This window comes from Dromiciops gliroides, chromosome 3 (assembly GCF_019393635.1).
Source record: "Dromiciops gliroides isolate mDroGli1 chromosome 3, mDroGli1.pri, whole genome shotgun sequence".
Taxonomy (NCBI): domain Eukaryota; kingdom Metazoa; phylum Chordata; class Mammalia; order Microbiotheria; family Microbiotheriidae; genus Dromiciops; species Dromiciops gliroides.
This window is the reverse complement of record NC_057863.1, coordinates 225,212,927-225,224,999: the sequence shown is the minus strand read 5'-3', so window position 1 is coordinate 225,224,999 and position 12,073 is coordinate 225,212,927. Positions and strand designations below refer to the sequence as shown.

Genomic DNA, 12,073 nt, shown 5'->3' with positions numbered 1-12,073 from the left:
CTAAAACCCCCACCCCAAACCCCCTACTCATTTTCTTCATAACATCAAGAAGATGAGTCTTCCTGACTCCAGGCCCAGAACTCTATCTGCTGTGCTATTTAGCTGCCCATCCATTAACAGTAATCAGCATAGAATCGATGTGATGGTGGTTTGATTTGCCTGGCACATGTATATCTTGTCTCTCCTTCAGGGTGCCTTGCTGATTCACCTGGGTTGCCATGCCTGCCCTGTAAATAACAGTTGATAAATGATGGGAGGGTGTCGGAGCACTGGGGTCAAATGGTTGTTGGGCTCGGTCTGTGGGTAGCTAGGCCAGTCATTCAGTCAGCCAGCTGGGCTGGGGGTATTGAGCAGCTGGCAGTGAAGGCAGCCCCCTAACTGTGCTCCTCCTCCACTAGGCCAGTGCTCATAGCCTGGGGCTGCTACCACTGTGGTTGGGTGGAAGATGGCACTGGGCTGATGGAAATTCTAATGACACTCTCAAATTTGCTTCCATCTGTAGCATGGGAGCCAATGCCTCAGCTTTACAGAAAGAGATTGGTCCAGAACAGTTTCCAGTCGATAAACACTGCTTTGGATTAGTCAATTTTGGAAACACCTGCTACTGTAATTCAGTTCTTTGGGCACTTTATTTTTGCTGTCCATTTCAGGAAAAAGTTCTAGCTTACAAGTCAACCTAGGAAGAGAGAGAATCTTGTTACGTTCTTAGCAGATCTCTTTCACAGTACAGCCACTCAGAAGAAAAAGTAATACCTCCTAAGACGTTCATAACAGGGTTACCAAAAGAAAATGAACTTTTTGACAGCTACATACAGCAAGATGCACGTAGGTTTTTTAATTATCTACTAAACACAATTGCTGATATTTTACAAGAGGAGAGAAAAGAGGAAAAGCAAAATGGCCATCTACCTAATAGCAATATTGACAGTGAAAATAACAGCACCCCAGACCCAACTTGGGTTCATGAGATCTTTCAAGGCGCAGTAACTAATGAAACCAGATGCCTTATTTGTGAAACTATAAGTAGCAAAGATGAAGATTTTTTAGACCTTTCTGTTGATGTGGAGCAAAACACATCCATTACTCACTGTTTAAGGGGTTTTAGTAACACAGAAACTCTATGCAGTGAATACAAATATTACTGCAAAGAATGTCACAGCAAATAAAGCACACAAAAGGATCAAAGTAAAAGATAACTGCCCATTATTTTGGCCCTGCACTTGAAGAGATTTAAATAAATATATGGATTAGCTACACCAATACACAAAACTTTCTTATTGGGTTGTTTTTTCCTTTAGAACTTTGGCTATTTAATACTTCAGGAGATGCCACCTATCCTGACAGAATACATGACCTTGTTGCTCCCCCTGGGGAGACAAGATTAGGTGTGGCTGCTGCCTTTGTGGCATGAGGGGGAGAGAGATGGCTTGAGAGATCCGCAGCCAACTCCCCAACCCCCCACCAGTTGGGAATGGTCCTGCCCCAATAAGGGAACTTTCCACAGTCAGATGATCACCTCATGGGACCACCATCAGTCCTCTATAAAAGTATCTGCCTGTCTCTTGCTCTGGGAAAAAGGTATCTCAGAGTCATGCTTCTGTGCCATGCCTTCTCCCCATGAGAAGTCCAAGTACTTCTCTCTTAGTTTCCTTTCCCTAGCACCTACATAAACTATTATTTTATTCTAATTGGATTTGTGTGCAAAAGGGTGTAATTCTTTAAATAGTGTTGTGCAGCTCTAGTGATAGAGCTCAAGTGTTAACAGCTTAAGTATTGCTAGCAGATCACTGCTCAAAGAATCCAAGCAGGCAGCAGTGGGTGAGTGAAGGCATCTTTATTCATCTTCTTGAAGATGGGCACTCTTCTGAATTTGCCAGAGAGTGCACTGAAGTGATGTCCCTCACCTTTACTTATACCCCTCAAGGGGTCCCTCCAGACCAATCACACTATTTACATTTCAGTTATTTCAATTGCTATTTTTTAATATGGAATAACATTAACATCCAATTTGAATGCACAAAATACATGGACCAATCACAGTACTAAGAGCCCATCAGGTGGTACAAGTTGGCCAATCAGATTTTACAAAATATGTGGACCAGGCCTTAACCTTATTCTGGGCAAGAATGTCAGTTACTCCTTAAACAATGTTGTGTTAACATACATAACTTTTTTTTTTTTTTTTTTAGTGAGGCAATTGGGGTTGAGTGACTTGCCCAGGGTCACACAGCTAGTAAGTGTCAAATGTCTGAGGTCGGATTTGAACTCAGGTCCTCCTGAATCCAGGGCTGGTGCTCTATCCACTGCCCCACCTAGCTGCCCCCATATATAACTCTTTAAGAAAGAAAACTTAACTCACAGTTTGACCAATCAAATTGTGCCACTAGGCCCTGCTCGGGCCTAAGGCCCAGGAGCCTCTGCTCCTCAGAGTCTCATGTGCCGGGCAGCCCCCGTACTGGGAGGTTCAGTGACAAAGCTATAGGGCCTGAAACCAGACTCACTCTCTGCCTTGAGGGCTCTGAGAAGAGTCCAGATATAGTTTTTTTCTCTCACATGCAAGAATAATTTGAAATCAGTGATAACAGTTTCTCTTGCCAGAGGAGCTTTCCAGTAACTGACATGCATTTTTTCTTTATTATTTGCATCCATAAATTTGAAAGCCTTTAGGGTGCAGTAGAAAGAATAGGAACCTGTGCTAGATTGTATTGATTATTTAAAAAGAAGGCACTGAATACACTGCATCAATTAGCTTATGTTCAGTTTGGAGAGCATGTTCTGGTTTTTCATGAATTAACCTGAAATATTCTTGGGCCCAACACTAGTAGTTGCCTTTCCGACATACTAGACTAACACGATGAACTACAGTGTCATAGGGACAAGTATGTTTTGCCTCTCTAATAATATACAGTATATGTATATGAAGGGAACAATTAGTCAAAGGTGGCTTTTTGCTTCCCCAAGGGGAAAGACTGGCTCTTAAATTATAGTTTATTATTATTTGATTTATTGTATCTGCTAGAGTCTAATATATGAATTGTTGATGATTCTATCAACTTTTAAGGATACTTCTGTTACCTTTAATCAGTTAAGCCCTTTTTAAGTGTTTAATTTTCTATTTTGAAGGATAAATTTAAATTCTATTTAAAATCAGTTAAGATATCTTAGGAAAATTCTGAGAGAAGGTAAATTTTCTTTTCCAGGACTAACTGGTATCTCTGTCTAAATAGTTTTTCCTTTCATTTTAATATCTAAGTCCTCTATTCTATTCAACTTGGATGAGATAAAAAAGCTCTGAAATTTTTTTTACAACTGTTAGAATAATCAAAGAAATGTGTAGGGGGTAGCTAGGTGGCACAGTGGCTAAAGCACCAGCCCTGGATTCAGGAGGACCTGAGTTCAAATCTGGCCTCAGACACTTGACACTTACTAGCTGTGTGACCCTGGGCAAGTCACTTAACCTTCAGTGCCCCACCAAAAAAAAAAAAACAACAAAAAAAGAAATGTGTACCATAAAGAGATGCTGGTGCAGTGGTGATATGTCATTCTTTCTTTCTTTTTCTTTTCTTTTTTTTTTGCAAGGCAATGAGGGTTAAGTGACTTGCCCAAGGTCACACAGCTAGTAAGTATCAAGTGTCTAAGGCCATATTTGAACTCAGGCCCTCCTGAATCCAGGGCCAGTGCTTTATCCACTGTGCCACCTAGCTTACCTTATCATTCTTTATAGTCCTTAAATGTATTAACTGTTCACATTGAGGATGTGCTTGGAAAAAACCTGACATTACATATAATCATTTCAGTATGTCATTTCTTTCCTTGTGAAATGATCCATTCATTCTTTAACAGTCTGGGTGATTAGTGGAGTGTACACACCCTTTCAATATGAAATTTTCTTGAATAGTCTAGGAATCCAAAAAGATAAAATCAGCATTTTTGAAGTTTTGCAAATAATACTAGAAAGAATTTTCAGAAATTAAATTTTTTGTTTGTATAAGATTTTCTGTTTCAGGTTTAAAAAAATAACTGTAGACACTATTTAAATCATGGCAACACCAGGTAATGTGCAGTGTAAAATATAAACTATTGAAATCGACACTCTTCCATGCATCAGCATGTTGTCTGACAGTGGCTGAATGTAACTTATGGAAAAATAATTGAATATATATTCCAAATAATAGCAATCAGGCTTTGAATGTTCTTTGTTACCCCTATTCAAAGAGTAATTTGGTATTGCTTTACTGTAATTTTCTAAAGTTATTTTATTAATACTGTTAAAATATGAAAAAAGAATAGGTTTTTTTCGATGCTATAATTAGCATTTAATTTTAGCTCAGGAAAAGGTTTCACCTATTCGTTCAGCTGAACAGATCAACTAACTGGGCCGTTTTAACAAATGTGCAGGAAGAAAGTAGAGCTGTATTATAACAAATTGTTTTTTAAGATGCAAAGTTTCTAAAGCCTTACCTTGACTAGAATTTTCTGTACAAATTGTACATAGCCTGCCTAACCTACCCACATTGCAGAAAGAATTTTTTTAAAAAATAAAAGAAAGAAAAACCAAGCATGTGAGAGAAAGTCCTGAAAATAGAAGTAAATGGGATTTTTATTATAAGGACTTTTACCAAATTATCTTGGAATTTAGAGCTGTGTTTCTACAGCTTTCTCTGTACAAGGGAAAGGAAGAAAGTGAAGACTGAATCATCTTATTTCATTGTCAAGCCACAGTATGTGTTCAGAAAGAAAGAAGTCCTTTGCATAATGTCGTGTTAGTTGCTAACTAAAAAAATGTTTGTTTTTTTACATTTTACATTTAAAATATATTAAAAGCCAAGGTTATATTTCATACTTCAGCAAGTTACAGTATTTTTATTGAGTTCAATGATAGTTACACAATTTTTTCTTTGTTTCTTCTGCTAATTTGAATATATGGATCACCTGGATTTAATGGAGGTACCTTATTATCCAAGGGGAGTTTTATGAAACCCTGGATTAATAGGATTAATAAGAGCAAAATGTCCTTCAACTGAACTCCAAACCTGAACCCAGATAGCTAGCAGATAAAAGAGTATACCTAGTGACTTTTTTTTCCCTCAGGATAGTAAGTCCCTATCTTATGGTAACATCTGGGCATCCTCATCCTTGCCTAACCCTTTTTTGGAATCCTGTAGCCTTATCATGATGCTTCTGTATTACCTCCATACTTGTTATAACTAAAATTGTTTTTGCTTCTGGGTTGATTTCTGTATCATACTATTGAAACTGACAATGCCCTGCAATCAGTGGACTAAAACCATATATACCCTCAGAAATGGGGAGTCCCCCAAGCTTCTCTCTTAGGATGGAAGTCTCCACATGATCATGCCATGTTATCTTTCTTCTTCGGACAACAAAATATTAAATTGATATTATGTTTTTTCTGTCTGTCTCTGATCTGGTTTTGTTCTGTAGGAGAAATGTCTCTGATCTGTTTTATTTTTTTTTTGGTAGGAGATATAAGATGTAATTTCTCTGATCTGTTTATTAATTTTGTAGGAGAGATTAAACATTATTTCTTTTTTTTTTCTTTTTCTTTTCTTTTTTTTTTTACAGGGCAATGAGGGTTAAGTGACTTGCCCAGGGTCACACAGCTAGTAAGTGTCAAGGGTCTGAAGCCAGATTTGAACTCAGGTCCTCCTGACTCCAAGGCCAGTGCTCTATCCACTGCACCACCTAGCTGCCCCAAACATTATTTCTCTGTTTGTAGGAGACAAGCAGATACAAAAACTATATTTTAATATTCAACACTTCACAAAATCTACACTATATTTCATTAAATGATTTAGGTGTAAGGGTTGTGGGAGCGATAGTTCTAAATGTACATTTTACTTCTAATTGAAGTGAATGAAGGAAAAAGTCAAAGTTGATATCAGAAACTATAGTTTATTTTTTAAACTGTCGGGGTGGGGAAGGAAGGAATATAATATAGTAAGCAAGAAAAATGACCAATACAGAAAGCATTATAAAATTGTGATTAAGATAAGAATGAGAAAGATTGTCTTAAGTTGTAAATGGTGGCTGAATGCTGTATATGTATGTAAATGTTCAGTGGGATAGTGGTCCTGTTTGGGGGTGGGACTTGCAACCTGGATGGGAGGTGGGGCTAGCTCACCCAAAGAATTGGAGACTCATCACAAATCTTGTAAAATAAAAAGATTTATTAGGAGAGGAATATATGGCCAGGGAACAGATCACCTTGGACCTTGGTGACTGTCCCCCTGGAGTAAGAGAAGACTGATCTTTTGTATCTTTACAAAACAAAGAAAGGGAAGGGAACTACAAAGTAAAGGGAAATGCAAAGACTGGGGCTTGATAACTAAGAGGGGATCTTTGATAATGGGCTATTAGCAGGATATGCAGCATCCATCCATATCCTGCATATCCTCTTGCAGACCTTAGTATTGCTTATCAGCATACTGGGATCATGTCCTGCCACACTTCATATCTGAGGTGGGAGACAGAGCTACTTTTCCCATGGTCTTGGGGGTTTCGGATCTTTAGGTTTCTTGGGGTCCCACTACATTCCAATAGCAGTCCCATATTTTGTATATTGGAGCAAAAATTTCTATGAAATATCTTCTTTAAAGGATGAGTATCCTATATAAAGTCCTACTCTTGAGTCACATGACCTCTGTCTTATAAATCTTGTGTTTAGAAGATGACTAGAGATGGTAGCTAGGGACTTGGGAACTGTATGTACATGGGCCTCATTGCTTCTGGCCATCAGTTTGTTTTCTATATCCTTGATGGCTGCTGAACAAAGACCTCACTTTCATAATGTACTACTCTTGATACCTTGTATAATGACACTTTTTGTGAAAGACTTCATGAGGCAATTTGAATAGAATATTGAGTTGGGAGCTGGGAAACAGATTTTGAATCATCCTGCTCTTCAGTATGTTAATTGTGTGACCGTGGGCCAGTCACTTAACCTGTTTGTGCTTCACTCTCCCTCTCAGCAAAATGGGAGCAATGCTTACCCTTGTTTACCTACCTCACAGGATTATTGTGGGGATTAATTAAATATAATGTCTGTAAAACATCTTAGCTCCTTGGAGAACAGTTCACTATAAATACAAAATAATCTATTAAAGTTGGTTTATTTGTAAAAAAAACAAACTAACAAAAAACAGTTGGTGGGGATGATCTAAGTCTATGAATTATGGAGGTGTAAATGGAGATACCAATATTGCATATCTACCTCACACAGCTATTTATGAGGAAAGTGTATTGTAAAACTTGAAATGCTATAGAGATGTGAACCATTATTATTTTATCATTATCATTTGATTCCTGTTGCTTATCAGTGTCATATCTTGATCCAGAAACACAAAACTGATTCTTTTTTTTTTCTTTCCTTTTATTTCCCACTTTGCTTTCATATTTCTTAGAAATTCCTAGTGTGAAAACTCTTCACTTATGTGGGCCATCCACTGATAACTATAATTTATAATCTTAGAGATTTGCTTTCGGCTCTGATCAGTTAACTGACTTACCCATTGTTGTGAGAATGTAGTGGGACCCCAAGAAACCAAAGATCCCAAACCCAAGGAATCCTTAAACTTTCCCAAAGGAAAAACAGCTCTGCCTCCCATCTCAGGAATAAGAGCACAACTCTGGTACACTGGTAAGCAATAACAAAGTCTGCAAGATGATATGCAGGATGTCCTACAGATACCCCATTATTCAAATATTCCTTCCCAGTGATCTTGCCCTTCCCAGTTTTTCATTCCTCTTGCTTTGTAATTTCTTCCCCTTTCTTTGTTTTGTAAACACACAAAAGATCAAGTCCTTACCATGCCCCCCCATATATTCCTCTCTCCTAAGAAATCTCTTTATTTTACAAGATTAGTGAAGAGCCTCCATTTCTTTGGGTGAGCTAACTGCACCCCCAATCCAGGTTGCCAGTCCCCCCAACACCCATGATCAATATTCACCTGAGGCAGGTCTCAAGTACAGGTTTTCCCAACTCCAATATTGATTTTCTATCCATTACTCCTGTTTGCCCTCATGTCTTGTTACTTTAGGGGTAAAAACTAATTCATTGTTTCTAAGGTTTAATGAGTAAAGTGCAGCATAAATAAGGGCATGTTCATGTAGTTAAAAAAAGTAATTTTTAACTTATTTTATAAATGTACAAAGTGAATTATGCATTCAGATTTGGTAAGGAAAACTCATTGCCGAAAATGATAGCAAAAAATAATAAGCTCATAGTATTCTGGAGAAGGTGGTTGACTTTAGAGATAATTTAGTACACATCTCTAATTTGAAAGATGTGGAAAATGAAGCAGTGAAAAACAGTATGTCTTGCCCAGGAGTGTAACTCAAGTTAGGACTAGAATTCAAGACTGTTTTTTCCTCTACACCATGTTTATAGAGAAAAATTAACCACAATAAAAACATTGCAAAACATATTTATTAAGACAACTGCAGTACAAACTTGATTTTTTTTCTGAAAATTGCTGAGAGCTATTTGCCATTGCACATTAGAATGACTTACAGTGGGAATGGAAACTTAATGGTCACTTCTCTTCAAGGAAAAATTACTTTGATGTGGATGGGAAATTCTTGAGCAATGCTGGAAATGAGAACCTAATATACTGTGAAGTGACTGGTATTCTTGTAATGGTCTAAATGAGAAGGGAATCTTACATAATACACTGTGGGTAGGAGGAGGCCAGCCCATCACAGTTATCTATTCTAGCAGCATTCCAAGTAAAAGACACATAGAGAAAGGAAGCAGGAGGATAATTAAAGCTAACTGCCTCCTGAGCTTCAATGATGTCTTATAAAAAAGTGCTTCGAGGGGGCAGCTAGTTGGCACAATGGATAAAGCACCGGCCCTGGAATCAAGAGGACCTGAGTTCAAATCCAGCCTCAGACAATTGACACTTATTAGCTGTGTGACCCTGGGCAAGTCACTTAACCCTCATTTCCCCGCCCCTCCAAAAAAGTGCTTTGAAGATGATTTCATTGAGGTTAAAAGGTTAATCCTCTAAAATCTGATCAACACACTTCTAAAGAAAACTAAGGACTATGTTAAGGACACCAAAGGATGAAAGACCAGGGAAAATGTCATTTGGGAGTAGAGAAAGTAGGCAAATTTGTGTGTGGGGGGGGGTGCTCATATTTTTTAATTCATCCAAAAGTATTTGTGTGAATTCAACTGCTGTCACCTAAATATAATAATGAAATTGAAAATATGGAAGAATGTATCTGACATCCCCCCAAAAATCATGTGCATGGAACTACTCTGAGAACTATGAGTTGAATTAGCCTCTTCTTTATTTTTTTGAGGGGCAATGAGAGCTAAGTGACTTGCCCAGCATCACACAACTAGTAAGTGCCAAGTTTCTGAGGCCAAATTTGAACTCAGGTCCTCCTGAATCCAGGGCTGGTGCTTTATCCACTGTGTCACTTAGCTGCTTCTAGCCTCTTCTTTAGAGGATGTTACTCTCTCAATGAGGCAAACAGATGAATTAACAAAAATTAATGCACACATAAACATGCATACAGTCAAGTCATGTTTCTCAGATTATCTAGGGCAAATCTTTAAAACCAGATAGGCCTTTCCCCTGGCTCTCAACAAATGGATGAGCTGTCTCCATCTGGCTGCCTGTAGATGGGATGACACTATTGTATAACTCTTTGAAAACTACTGGGAAAAAAAGTAATTGGATTATAGGATTACAAAGAATTATGGAGCTGAATGTTTAAAATGTGTTTAAACTATTCAAAAAAAAGGAGAAAAGAGGTTGGCTTGATTGTGGCAGAAATTGTGGGAATCTTCTGGGAATCTTATTCCAAGAAACTCTTTTCAATAATAGTAACTGGGGAGGGGGGGGAGCCAGGTGGCGAATTGGATAAAGTACCAGCCCTGGATTCAGGAGGACCTGAGCTCAAATTTGGCCTCAGACACTTACCACTTACTAGCTGTGTGACCCTGGGCAAGTCATTTGACCCTCATTGCCCCACCAAAAAAAAAAAGTAACATAATTATGTGCTGTTTTGCAGTTCATGAAGTACTTTCTTCATAAAACTCTATGAGGTAGATAGTACAAATATTAGTACTATTATCAACCCCATTTAGTTGAAGAAAATGAGACTACCTCACTATAGAAATGGAGAGAGGCGAGACTTACTGCTCTCTGTTGCCACCTCTAACTTGAGAAAGAAAAAATAATGGAGTGCTTTGTGGATGCCGTGGTATGCTGATCACCTAGTTTAATGAGTCAATCTGAATTGTATTGCTCTGAATTCCATTCTGATTGGACAATGCAAGACTAAGTAAGTGAATGAATAACTGGTTGGCCAGACTGTATATACCAGAGATTTTGTGAGCTTTGCCATTTTCTGTCTTAAAGAGTACTGCTGCTCACATTACAAGCTAACACTTTCTAAAAGCCCTTTCATGAGGGATGGCAAATTGAAAATTTCTATATGCTATGTTTGAGTAGAGAAAGATTTCCATAGCTAAAGAGTAATAAGGACCAATAGTCAAACAGTTGGCAGAGAAACAGTTTTGTGTGGTACAGATGTTCTTAAATGAACCAATAACATCAAAACATGCAGTCCAAAGCTGTGAGTTACTTTAGTTTACCTACCCCGTATGCTTCCAGATTCCTGCAGTGAAGAAGTGTGTGGTCCAATTTTATATGTGTATTGTGACATATTATTTATGCACTGACTTTAGGATACCGTGTCATTATTTCTTTTTGTTAATTACATGGTTATGTTTATGATCTTAAAATGTCATTATTATGCTTGGCTGGATGTGCAAATATCTTTTGTTACATGAATGCATTAAGTGCTCTAAGTGGCTGGATGTGTAGATAAAAAACACATCCAATGGGGGCCCAAGAACTAGAGTGGTGTAAAGGAAGAGTATATTTTCCCTCATCAGGGTTGTCTTTAGGACTACAAGGGTGACTCTGTGTGATAATGGTCTATTTTTTTCTTTATACTTTCCTTATAGCCTCTGAAATTCTCATTCTATTGTTAACAAATTTACCTTTGTTCAAGACCTTTTCATTTCATGTTATTTTATTTTCTGGTGTTCATGAAAATCTAGTTCTCTTCAAAAGATGGTCCTCTCTTTAGTATAGAGGAAGAGGGATTGTCTGTACTCCTCACAGCCACTTCCAGGCCCTCCCTCAGCATATGTCTCCTTTGAAGTTCATTCAATCCATCTATATTAACCAGTCCAGATGCTTGTTGCTTTCATCAAAAGACCTCCAGTTCACACTTCATCATTTCTTAAATTGTTCAGTACCTCTCAGTTTCTCTCTCTACCCATGCACCTGTCATCATGCATGTTGTTGACTTGAACACTCTGCTCTCACGATTCATCAAAATTCTCATCTTCTATAACTTTAATATTCCCTGTACTTCAGTCATCCACAAGGATGGTCATCCTTTAGTTTTTGCCAACACCTGTAACTGTGCAATCTCCATGATTGTAAGCTGTGAACCCCCACTCACAGCCTCCTAACCTTCCATATTTCTCTTACACACTACCCTCGAACCTAACATCTCTCCCCTTCTAACCAGTTCCTCCATCCTACTCTGTTTTCCCAGTCCTTCACCCCAGCTCTAACCTCAGTTCTCTCAGTTTTGGTCTTCTAGTTGAACAGCAATAGATAGTTGCTGTTGTTGAGTCATTTCCGTCATGTCTGACTCTCTGTGACCCCATTTGGGGTTTTCTTGGAAGCTTCATGGGAAAAGTCAAACCTCAAAACAAGAGAAAATAGGTTTAAGGGCTCTGGGGATCTCTGTAAAGGGGAATGGCCCTGAGCCCCATGGCAACAGAAATGAAAACCTATTGTAGAGGTGGCCCAGTAGTCCCCACAAAAGTAGAAGAAAAGGGCCTTAATAGGAGCATGTCTTGGAGTCCTGGCCATAACAGAGGAGGGACCTTGAGGAACATCCATTAAATACCAACCCAATTTAGCATCCAAGCATTAACCCTAACCCTAACCCTAACCCTAACCAAAGCAGGAGGCTATTCTTTCTTTTTTTTTCAGGGCAATGAGGGTTAAGT

The 12,073-nt window shown here is 38.4% G+C and overlaps 1 pseudogene; it reads left to right on the top strand.

Annotated features, from left to right (window-relative positions):
• Positions 1 to 459: 459 nt before the first annotated feature.
• Positions 460 to 11,524, top strand: LOC122747376 (annotated as a pseudogene).
• The last annotated feature ends 549 nt before the right edge of the window (positions 11,525 to 12,073 follow it).